The following is a 13,144-nucleotide window of genomic DNA, read 5'->3' as shown; positions in this document are numbered from 1 at the left end:
GATTACAGAGCTCTTGCGAGGCCCTGTAACCGGGGTTTTGCCTTTTTTGGAGCGTTCGAGGGAGCCCCGCCGCTCCTTAGGCGCTTGGTGCGCCGTGGGGATAGGTATTGTGTCCATTGCCTCTTGTGAGGCGCCGGACACGCGCTCTTGAGAGCGAGAAGTTTTTCGATAGAGTCTCACCTCGGAAGGCGAGACCTCTGCGCCCACGAGCCCGGAGGTCGATGGGGCTCCCTGTGGAATTAGGCTGCGCCGGCTGTTGCCAGCACTGGGAGGGGCCGGGGAGGTCGAGGCAGCCTCGGCTGCGCCTACCTTCGTGGCCGCTATCGGTACTGCGGGATCGCTGCGTGTAGCGCAGGTTGCCGCAGATAACTCTTGTGGGGCCGGCAACCCAAGGGTAGCCTGGCCTGGTTGCTGGTTGGATGGAGTAGGCTTACCTACTTCCACCCTGGGGGCAGGAGCCAAAGGTACCTGCTCGCTGCACGCGGGCTGGGTACTTGGCATTAGCCGCTGCGACGCTGCCCCTTGACGCGCCGCATCAGCATAAGGTGTGTTGTGGAAAGGTGAGCACCGTTTACGGGCTTCCTTAAACAAAATATTTTCCTTGACTTTAAGTGTGATTATCTCTTTTTCTTTCTTCCAGTTCGGACAAGAGCGTGAGTAGGCTGGATGGTCACCACTGCAGTTCACACAGTGAGGTGTGCCACTGCAGTTGTCGGAGGGGTGGCCCTGGACTCCACACTTTGCACAAGCTGTTTGACCACGGCAGCTCTGCGAGGCATGGCCGAACCTCTGACATTGGAAACACCGTCTAGGGTTGGGGATAAATGGTCGAACATTTAACCTGATGTAACCTGTTTCGATTGTTTCTGGCAGTACGCTGGATGAAAATGTTAGGATAAGATGTTTAGTGGGGATTTCCTTGTTGTCTCGTCTAATTATAATACGTTTTACGTCAGTAACATTTTGTTCTTTCCACCCTTCCAGGAGTTCAGTTTCTGTCAAGCCTAGGAGGTCTGCCTCTGACACGACTCCCCGTGAGCTGTTCATTGTTCGGTGTTGTGAAATAGAAATCGGTATGTTACCAAATGTCACAAGACTGCCAAGCTTCTCGTACTGATGTTTCTGAGGGATCTCAAGGAGAAGGTCTCCGCTATCCATTTTCGTTACCTTATAACCTGACCCTAACGCTTCGGTCAAAGATTTTGCTACTGTGAAAGGAGAAGTAAATCTAGCTTGTTTTTCAGGATTCTCACTGTGTACTACGTGGTATTTTTGGTAGGTCTCTTTCGATCGGTTGAAACAAGTGCTTAAGTCTTCGGTGCATCCCCTCTTCTGAGGGTGACGATCAAGTAGGCGAGGAAATGCGGGTGTTCCCATAGTAATTTGGTATGTTTTCAGCAGCAATGGCGGCCACCCAACATGGAGCCCAACTTGGGGACGCTGCAGGACTTAACGGGTAAGGCTGCCGGCGACAACCGTACACTGCCACTATAACCTAATATATTATACCCAAGGGAGGGCACATACACAAGGTTAACCCTTGCCGGCGTGGAGAAAGGAAGTAAATGGAAGAGAGAAGAAGACAGGAAAGATCAAAAAGGGAGAGATAAAGACGAAGGTTTGGGGAGAGAGAGACAGGAAGAGGCGACTACCGATTTCCCCCGGGTGGGTCAGTCCGGGGGTGCTGTCTATGTGAAGCCGAGGCCGAAGAGGTGTGTTGCCTCCGCCGGGGGGCCTTAAAGGTCCAAGCACCCAGCATCGGCTCAACCCCCAGGATCCCCTTTTCCCCAGACATGGCTAAGCCGCGCACGGCTACACGCGGGAGGGTCCAACCCTCGTGTGCTCGGGTACGTGGTGTCGCCACACACCAAACGCCTGCTGACGCAGACGCCCCTGCGGGGGAAATTCCCCTTGAGTGCGGCAAGTCCTATATAGGACAGACTGGACGCTGCATAAATGAACGAGCTAGGGAACACGAACTAAATCTAATGAAAGATGGCGTGGCACATTTGTCTGCGCACTGCAAGGCCTGCACGTGCAAACCACGGTTTTCTGAGATTAGGATTCTTGGCAGAAGTAGATTTCAAACAGCACGTGAGCTGATGGAAGCCTACTATATAAAAAAGAAAGGAACAAATTGCATTAGTGATACATCTATCGTGCTCTATAAATCATAAACTAGATTTTTTGACCGCTGGGTAACGTAGATCTGTGAACAGCCAGCGCATGCGTGTATGTATATATATATTCTTGGGTCACAGCCCAAAATAAATCAGTTGGAAGTGCCGCCTGTGTTGTCTTTATGTGTCTTCCTGTTGTGAGTGTTCAATTGCGGCAAAAAACATGTCTTTTAGCAAGCACCAACTAGGCCAACAAGCAGTTCTGTAGGTATATGCAGTTTCGCTGTGAAAAGAATGAACACCCTTCTGCTAGAGACCAAGACAATCATAAGGCGCACTAACAAATAAGTTTATTGAGCATGCCGAGTAAATGCTGTTTGACAAGGAATAAATCGAAGTTGCACAAAAAGTAGAAGCAAGAACTGATATGTGTCCATACAGATCCCAACAGGAAACGCATCCATCTCTGAAAGTGTAACAGAAGCCATGCTCACATAAGATTCTCCCAGTGTCTTCGCATCAACAGCTTCCATAATTTCTTTAGGCAGCCGGTCTCCACAAAATGCTAGCTTCTTCCTCTACAATGCACTCTCGACTTCTGAGCGTGCATTATAGAGGAAGAAGCTAGCATTCTGTGCTGATTGGCTGCCTAGACAAATTATGGAAGTTATAGATCTAAAAACGCTGGGAGTATCTTGTCAGCATGGCCTACATTAGAAATGGATGCATTTCCTGTCAGCAAATACACATTAATTGTTGCGTCTCCTTTTTGTGTTCTTGGTTTATTGTTTGTGGGCCAGCATTTACTTGGCGTGTACATTAAACTTTTGGTTGTTAGATCATTTCAGTTTTCTTGTTCGTCTTGTGTGTTCTCTGGTGCCGTTTACAGCCAGGCTATTCTTTATTTTTTTAGACTGCAACAAGTCACTTTAATGGCCCTTATGGTGCTTCTGTGTACCTTATACAATTTATTATTTGGGCAATGTTGCAAAGCATACAGTGTGAAGCAGTAAGACCAGGGTACACTAACTTCTAATTAAAAGGTTTATTGTGAAATGCAGTGATTTATAAAGGTTACCATAAAGTAGTACAGCAAGAAAGCCTGATAAACACTAGTACTTGATGAAACCATACATAATCAAAAATAGGAAATAGAGAAAATACGAATAAATATACAAGTCCAGGAAAAAAAAAACATTGTGATCACCAAGTGCACATACGGCACTTGGTGATGCACGAGCACTAGTGCACTACCTTCCAGAAAACTTGTTTTCTGTTTTCTTCCAATGGCATGGAACTGGAAGAGTGCTTGCATAAGCAAGCTGTCAGTGTGTTTATCGGAATAATAAAAGTGTTTCTTGAAAGGTGCTGGCATGCCCGATTGGCGATTGCAATGACTTTTTTCCTGCACTTGGAATTTTTCTGTATTTTCCTTCTGTATCATTTTTATTTTGGTTGCATCAAGCACCAGTTTTTATCTAGCCTTCAAAGCTGTCTTTTTTTTTCTGGTAAACTGTATAAATCGCCGCATTTTTACAACGAACCTTAGTTGCAAGTTAGCCATCATCCGTCCGTAGCGTCATCCTTTCATACTGCTTCATGCTATGCACCCTTGAAACATATATGTGTGTATGTGTGCATGCACGCACGTAGATTTGGATGTGAAATCGGTGCCTTGGGCGTGGGTATGATTTTTCTCCTGTGCAGCCTCATGAATTCATTAACTATAGTGCAACAGCAATGGGCAAGAACGAAGTGAGCACACAGAGCACTTCGTTCTTGTCCGTTGTATATTTGTTGAGTTTTAGTTAACAATGAATACACACTAACTCGTCCAGTTTTCATTTCTTATGTCGGGATCGTAAGCCTGCTTGTGTCCTGGAATGTCTGCATGGCTATGTATCCTGTAATTTAATTTTTGGCCATGTGTTTGCAAGTCGTATGTAAATCTCCTTATTTTCCCGATAATTTGTGTGAAGTGCAGGCCCAGACAGTTTCTGGTGAATCCATGGCGGCGTGCAGGATGTTGTAGTCTGCAAATCTGCACTTAAAGTTCTGCTTTGATTGCTTTCAGTTCAGCTTTTCTAGGTGTAGGATGACCTGGAATGGTAGTCACTTGTATGAGGTTTAATTTTGTGTAGTGTCACACTACTGTTACACTGCTATTGCCACATCAGTGGACTATATGTGCCTGGTGTTTGCTTGCACTTTCACGATTAGCAACCTCCTCTGTGTGTTTGGCAGTTGCATATAGCCTCCTGGCCTAATTGTTCGCCCCCATATTACATATGGTATGGGCCTGTTGTGTTTCAAGTTCAGGTGCTCCTAAGGTTGTGTTTCTGAAGGGCGGGGTAGTGATCTTTGCATCTCATATACCAGCTGGCATAGTATCTTGGGACCAGGTTCTGCGCTCTTGAGGCAAAGAATTTCTGCTGCAGGCTGCAACTCTACTCTGTCTTGTGGGGTTCTCACCCGTGCTCTTGGGACAAAGGAACGACAACACAGTAGCGCGAACAACCACAAGAGCATTTATTGCACCTTTAATAGATCAATGCCTGCTAGCCGAGTTGCTATCCACAAAACATGCCGATGGGCGCGCGACAAATCTAGGAAGTCCGACTCACCGCGACTGGATAACGAGCGAATATGTTCGCCCCATGTTGGACTCCAACGCCTGGTCGTTCGCGCGTACAGTCACACGAACGGTGGCACGTTCCAACGAGGCCTCGTGAGACGTTCTCACAGAAGCATGGATCGGCGCACGCGCTGGACCCGAGCCAAAGAGAAGGCCTTCTTTCCGCGCCCAAGTAACCCCGCCGTTAGGCGGCGTTAGCAGCGCAACACGCGCCATCTCTCGTACTGCGCTTCAACAAGACCGACTGCCGCGGGCATCAGGCCACGCGGCGAAGTCGGATTACAGGAGACGGGAGCTATGCGGGAAAACAACATATCAGGGGACGCGTGAGAGTCACGCATCCCCACATGCCCCCAATTAAATCACTACATATACCGGGAAAACATGTCACAAAGGTCTAACACCAACGCGTGCTTCGCGAACAAGGTAGTACATGCAACAGTGGCCGCGCCGAGGAAATGTCCACACGCTGTCCATCAGTGGGCACGGCGGACCATCGACAAGCATGTGGCTTAAACCCTTCTGCTACCTTGTGCTTGCTCATGGCCTGGCCGGTCCAACGATACCACAACTGCCGCAGCCTGACCAGTCTTCAAGAAATGAAATCGACCGTCCGCATCTACCAAACTTCGCCACGTGCACTTGGACCACAACTACAACACCGATGCCACGTCACTGCTTTCATGACGCCAACCCTTCGCTGTTTTGAGATGAGTCACTTGAGGCGCCGCCTATTCTTCACGTGACGTCAACGCATCGCTTTATAAAGGAACAGCTCCAAGCCTACACTTTCAGTGGGCACGGCGGACCATCGACAAGCATGTGGCTTAAACCGTTCTGCTACCTTGTGCAGGTTAGTAACTGCTATAGCACGATTAGAAGTGATTGTCATGGTCTTTTGGTCTTGCCGTGCCCCCTACGGTGTGCTCCTATTGTCCATGATGTGTACTGCGTATGTTTGCTGCTGATGTGCGGCGACATTGAGTTAAATCCCGGCCCCACTGACGGTGGTGGGGCCTCTATCGAATCCATGCTGAAAGAGCTGCTGTCTGGTCAGAACAAGTTGGCAGCTGACGTGACTGCGCTCAGGGAGCAACAGAATAAGGTGGAAAACGTTATAGCTGATTGGAGAGCCAGATTCGTTGAATTAGAAAAACGAGCCTCGCGTGTAGATGACCTTGAACGTACAGTAAGGTCACTGGAGGCGAAGTTGGCTGATCTGGAGGATAGGAGCAGGAGATCCAATCTGGTAGTCTTTGGCATTCCGGAGGATGCCGGCGAAACTGAACCTATTCTTAAAAATAAAGTTCTTGACGAGGTGTTTTCTCCAAAGCTTGCTGTCCCTTGCAAATCTGTCAGCCGAATTCATCGTCTTGGTAACAAAGGTAACAAGAGACCAGTAATCATTTATTTCCAGGATTTTACCGAAAAACAGCTTGTCTTAAAAAGTGCGTACAAACTAAAGGTAGTCGAATATCGATTCAAAACGATTACTCGCGCAGCACACTAAGGAAACGTAAACTCTTGTGGGATAGTGCTAAAAGTGAAAGAGAACAAGGCAAGAAAGTTCGCTTAATTAATGATAAGATGCGTATTAACAATGAGCTTTTCACATGGGATGACAGTAAGAACTTGAGGATCAAACTGACGGCCATGTAAATACTTCGAAAAATGATTGACTTGCCTCCGCTGATACTTCCCCTGGTGCTAAAGAAGAAGAAGAAACTTTAGTAGCTAAAGAACTGAGAATTTTAAACATCAACGCCCGCAGTGTCGTTAATAAATCGGAAAGCCTTGAGGCAACTATCATGGGTTACAATCCACATGTAGTTGTGATAACAGAAACATGGTTGCATGACAATATTGACACGTGTACTTATCTTTATCGGGCGACCACGTTTCGCCACCTAACAAATGTAATCGCACAGCGCGGGACGCGCCTGCGTGTATCCGAAGTTTCTGGAAACTTATCGATACTTCTACCCGGCTATCTGTTGTCGCCGAACGTTGTGTTATCTGATTTCATCGTGTAACGCGAATGGTGTAGAACTTTGTGGAAGGTACGCGGGTCCGAACGATTAGTCTGGAACATTCGACGACTATTCTATAAAAGCCGATGCGCTTGACTCGCTGATCAGATTTCCGACGATTGCCGACCGTGTTCGCCGCTATCGTTGTGCTACAAGTGTAGCCTGTTTTTGTGGGCACAGGTTCGCCCAATTAAAGCTAGTTTTATATTCCACCGTATTGCTGCTTTTCTTCACCGTCACTACCACGTGACATCTGGTGGAGGTGCTTTTCTTTCATGTACCGGACGCCCCCGACAAGCCGTGATCCAAGCCCGGGCCGCAAAGAGAACACCAACGTAGTCCCGGAGCATCGAGCAAGCCGCCGTCTTCAACAGCTGCCCCCGGAACACGGACTTCTACCTGAGAAGACCAAGAAGATCGTGGACAAGGCAACCCCAATGGCAGCCCCAGCGTCCCCCATCGTGCTGCAGCAGCCCAGGGAACCTCCGACGTTCCGCGGATCAACATTCGAGGACCCGGAAACCTAACTCGAGACGTATGAGAGGGTCGCTACGTTTAACGGTTGGGACAGCGACGACAAGCTGCGGCATGTCTATTTCGCACTGGAGGACGCCGCCAGGACCTGGTTCGAGAATCGAGAAGCCACCTTAACAACGTGGGACCTGTTCCGAAGCGGCTTCTTGCAAACGTTTACAAGCGTCGTGCGAAAAGAGCGAGCCCAAGCACTACTAGAAACCAGAGTGCAGCTGCCAAACGAGACGATCGCGATCTTCACGGAGGAGATGGCCCGCCTTTTCCGGCACGCCGACCCGGAAATGTCAGAGGAGAAAAAAGTCCGCTTCCTGATGCGGGGCGTCAAACAAGAACTTTTCGCAGGACTTATTCGTAACCCGCCGAAGACCGTAGCTGAGTTTTCTGCAGAAGCATCGACGATCGAGAAAACTCTGGAGATGCGCACCCGGCAATATAACCGCCAGGGGCTCACGCCGCAGTACGCCATCCAAGGACTGGATTCCGGCGACCTTCAGGAGACAATCAGGGCCATTGTGCGTGAAGAACTGCGCAAGGTCCTGCCTTCGTCGCAGCCCCAAGTGGCTTCGATCGCCGACATCGTGAAAGAAGAGGTGCACCGATCGCTTGGAGTTCCCGAGCTGCAACCACAATTACCGCAGCCCCAGCCAGAAGCGATGACATACGCCGCCGTCGCACGCCGTCAAGGTCCCCCTCCTCGACCACGCCGGGGCCCTGCAACGACGCAATTCCGTCGTCCGCCGCCGCCGCCGCCGCCAGCACGCCCACCCATCGCCCAGCGCACCTACGCGAGGAAGACGGACATTTGGCGAGCCCCCGACCACCGCCCGCTCTGCTATCACTGCGGAGAAGCCGGCCATGTTTATCGCCGATGCCCATACCGGGAGATGGGACTGCGAGGTTTCGCCGTCAACGCTCCGCGCCCGCAGCAAGGTGAACGCCCTCGCGATATCGCCGACTACCTCGCCGCTACTCAGTGGAGCTCTCGACGACCGTCGCGTTCGCCATCACCAGGCCGCTACCTCTCGCCGCAGCGCCGACCATACACTGGCCCAGCCCGGGGCCGGTCAGCGAGCCCATATCCGGAAAACTAAAAGCAGCAACCGATGGAGGTGCGGTTGCTGTTCGTCGAACTGACGAAGATCCTCCGCCGCCGACGAAGACGCCGAAGAAACCATCTCGACGACATAATAACGACACGCCGCCGTCCCGAGGAAGTCAGGAAGCCAAGACTACACCGACGAAAGACGACTTGACGACGCGACGTGCCAGCTTCAGTTCAGCACGACGCAGCCGTGATCCGACGCCAAGACCCAAATGCAACGCAAGACAAAGAACCACCGACCTCGACGCCTTCTAGATGGCCACGCAGTCACCGCCTTAGTCGACACAGGCGCCGATTACTCAGTCATGAGTGGACACATCGCCGTCCAGTTGAAGGTTAAGACTGCATGGGAAGGCCCTCAAATTCGGACCGCTGGAGGACACCTGATTACGCCGACAGGAATGTGCACGGCAAGAATTACCATCCACGACCGGACTTATCCTGTCACCTTCGTTATCCTCCAACAGTGTTCACGAGACGTCATTCTCGCCATGGACTTCCTCAACCAACACGGCGCAATCATCGACCTGAAGTCGAAGTCAATAACGCTGTCGGAAGATAATGCGATACCGCCGGAGAGCCCTCGTAGTCACCACGCCTTGAGTGTGCTCGAACATCAAGTGAGCATCCCGCCTCGCTCCAGCATTTTTATTTCGGTCGGCACCGAAACACCCGCTGACGTAGAAGGCGTCATCGAAGGCGACCAACGTCTACTGCTAGACCGTGAAATTTGCGTCGCAAGAGGGATCGCTCGACTGCACGGAGGACACACGAAAGTGTTGCTGCCAAACTTCAGCCAGGAGTTCAAGCACATCAACAAGGGCACGACGATCGGGTACATTGAGGAAATTCTGGAAACCAGTAATGCGTTTGTCCTCTCGGATTCAGCCGCATCTGCCCCGACGACCATGGTTCCCGAACCAAACTACGACATTAATCAAAGTCTCCCCATGGGCAAGCAGCAACAGCTCAGAAGTCTGCTCCGACGATACAAAGCCTGCTTTTCGACATCATCGAGGATTCGATAAACACCAGTCGCCAAGCATCGCAGAATCACCGAAGAGGGCGCTCGACCTCTCCGCCAGAGCCCATACCGAGTTTCAACGCGAGAACGTGAAGCTATAAGGCACCAAGTCGACGAAATGCTGCGCGACGACATCATCCAGCCGTCCAAAAGCCCGTGGGCATCTCCTGTAGTCTTGGTGAAAAAAAAGGACGGAACCCTGCGTTTCTGCGTCGATTATCGTCGTCTGAACAAGATCACGAAGAAGGACGTATACCCCTCCCACGGATAGACGACGCACTGGATCGGCTCTGCAACGCTAAATACTTCTCGTCAATGGACCTCAAGTCTGGCTATTGGCAAATAGAAGTCGACGAAAGAGATCGCGAAAAGACGGCCTTCGTCACCCCAGACGGCCTCTACGAGTTCAAGGTTATGCCATTCGGACTGTGCTCGGCTCCTGCAACGTTCCAGCGCGTGATGGACACAGTTTTAGCAGGATTGAAGTGGCAGACCTGTCTCGTTTACTTGAATGACGTCGTCGTCTTCGCCGGAAATTTCGACGATCACCTGAGGCGGCTTGCGACAGTACTAGAGGCCATCAAGTCATCAGGGCTCACTCTGAAGCCGGAAAAGTGTCGATTCGCTTACGATGAGCTTTTGTTCCTAGGCCACGTCATCAGCAAATCAGGAGTACGCCCCGACCCACAGAAGACAGCTGTCATCGCAAAGTTCCCGCAGCCAACCGACAAGAAGGCAGTGCGCAGATTCCTTGGCATGTGTGCCTACTATAGGCGCTTTGTCAAGGACTTTTCACGCATCGCGGAGCCGCTAACACATCTAACCAAATGTGATGTCGAGTTCAAGTGGGAAACGCCGCAGGCCAAGGCATTTCAAGAACTCAAACGACGCATGCAGTCGCCGCCGGTACTTGCACACTTCGACGAGGACGCCGATACTGAAATCCACACTGACGCCAGTAGCCTAGGCCTCGGTGCCGTCCTAGTCCAGAGGAAAGAAGGACTTGAACGGGTGATATCGTATGCTAGCCGGTCGCTGTCAAAAGCGGAAAGCAATTATTCTACGACTGAAAAGGAATGCCTCGCCATCATTTGGGCTACAGCTAAATTCCGCCCTTACCTCTATGGCAGGCCATTCAAAGTCGTCAGCGACCACCACGCGTTGTGTTGGCTAGCTAACTTAAAGGACCCTTCAGGACGGCTGGCGCGGTGGAGCCTCAGACTACAAGAATACGACATCACTGTAACATACAAGTCCGGAAGAAAACACTCAGATGCCAATTGCCTATCACGCGCCCCCATTGACCCAACGCCGCAAGATGACGAGGATGACGACGCCTTCCTTGGCATAATAAGCGCGGAAGACTTCGCCGAACAACAACGAGGGGACCCGGAGCTAAAAGGCCTAGTCGAGTATTTGGAAGGGCACACCGACGTTGTCCCTAGGGCATTTAAGCGTGGATTATCTTCGTTCACGCTTCAAAACAACCTACTCGTGAAGAAGAACTTCTCACCAGTCCGCGCCAGCTACCTTCTTGTTGTACCGTCAGCGCTGCGTCCAGAGATACTGCACGCCCTACACGACGATCCAACCGCTGGGCACCTCGGATTCTCCCGGACGCTGTCGAGAAAACAGGAAAGGTATTACTGGCCGCGTCTGACCGCCGACGTCGCCCGTTACGTCAAGACATGCCGAGACTGTCAACGACGCAAGACACCACCGACAAGGCCAGCAGGATTACTACAGCCGATCGAACCTCCTCGCCGACCATTCCAGCAGATTGGGATGGATTTGTTGGGGCCGTTTCCGATGTCAACATCCGGGAATAAGTGGATCGTCGTGGCGACGGACTATCTCACCCGCTTTGCTGAAACTAAAGCTCTACCAAAAGGCAGCGCAGCCGAAGTGGCGAAATTTTTCGTCGAGAACATCCTGCTGCGACATGGTGCTCCAGAAGTCCTCATCACCGACAGGGGAACGGCTTTTACAGCAGAGCTCACCCAGGCCATTCTGCAGTACAGCCAGACAAGCCACAGGAGGACAACTGCCTACCATCCGCAGACGAATGGTCTCACGGAGCGCCTCAACAAGACCCTCGCCGACATGCTAGCAATGTACGTCGACGTCGAGCACAAGACGTGGGACGCGGTCCTGCCGTATGTAACCTTCGCTTACAACACGGCGGTGCAAGAAACAACACAGATCACGCCGTTTAAGCTGGTTTACGGCAGGAACCCGACGACGACGCTCGACGCCATGCTGCCCCACGTCACTGAAGAAGAGAATGTTGACGTCGCTAGCTATCTCCAGCGCGCCGAAGAAGCCCGACAGCTCGCCCGCCTGCGGATCAAGAACCAACAGAGGACCGACAGCCGACACTACAACCTCCGACGACGCTTCGTCGAGTACCAGCGCGGCGACCGTGTTTGGGTTTGGACACCGATACGCCGACGAGGACTGAGTGAGAAACTATTGCGCCGCTATTTCGGACCCTACAAGGTCATTCAACGTATTGGCGCACTGGACTATGAGGTCGTGCCAGACGGAATTTCGCATTCACAGCGGCGCCGCGCACGATCTGAAGTGGTCCACGTGGTGCGTCTGAAACCCTTTTACGGACGCTGACGAACTTCCTTATTTTGTTGTTTTCTTTGCTACGGGTGTTTTCCTTATTTCGTTTGTATACAGCATCGGGTCGATGCTTTTTTTAAGAGGGGGGTATTGACACGTGTACTTATCTTTATCGGGCGACCACGTTTCGCCACCTAACAAATGTAATCGCACAGCGCGGGACGCGCCTGCATGTATCCGAAGTTTCTGGAAAGTTATCGATACTTCTACCCGGCTATCTGTTGTCGCCGAACGTTGCGTTATCTGATTTCATCGTGTAACGCGAATGGTGTAGAACTTTGTGGAAGGTACGCGGGTCCGAACGATTAGTCTGGAACATTCGACGACTACTCTATAAAAGCCGATGCGCTTGACTCGCTGATCAGATTTCCGACGATTGCCGACCGTGTTCGCCGCTATCGTTGTGCTACAAGTGTAGCCTGTTTTTGTGGGCACAGGTTCGCCCAATAAAAGCTAGTTTTGTATTCCACCGTATTGCTGCTTTTCTTCGCCGTCACTACCACGTGACAATATTGATGATGCTGTTGTGTTTCCTCCATCTTATCAAGCATATCGCCGTGACAGGTGTACTAGAGGGGGCGGGGTAGCAGTTTTGATAAAAGAAACTATATCCGCTACTCTGTTATGTCAGGCCGATAACTTGGAATCTGTTACAATGAAGCTTACTTGCTGGGATAAATCATTTTTGCTATTTGCAGTTTATCGAGCACCTGACTCGCACCCAGAATTCTTTCGTGATCTTTTTGAACACATGGTTTCATTCACAAGCGATAAAGTGCTACTTATAGGCGACTTTAACCTACCAGATATTGATTGGGAGAACGGGTTTCTCTGCACCGGGATTAATTCACACTTAAGATTACTTGCATGACATCATTTTGTCTCACAATCTACACCAGGTTGTGAGACAGCCAACGCGCACCTATGGTACGTCAGCAACAATATTTGACCTCGTTTTTGTAAGCCGTTCATTAGAAAACATTTTTGTTTCGGTTGAGCCTGGAATTTCTGATCATAGTCTGGCATATTTTTCTTGTTCTTTGGAAGTGCTTAACACCAAAAAATGTA

The sequence above is a fragment of the Dermacentor andersoni genome, chromosome 5 (assembly GCF_023375885.2).
Source record: "Dermacentor andersoni chromosome 5, qqDerAnde1_hic_scaffold, whole genome shotgun sequence".
Lineage (NCBI taxonomy): Eukaryota > Metazoa > Arthropoda > Arachnida > Ixodida > Ixodidae > Dermacentor > Dermacentor andersoni.
This window is presented reverse-complemented; position numbering follows the sequence as displayed.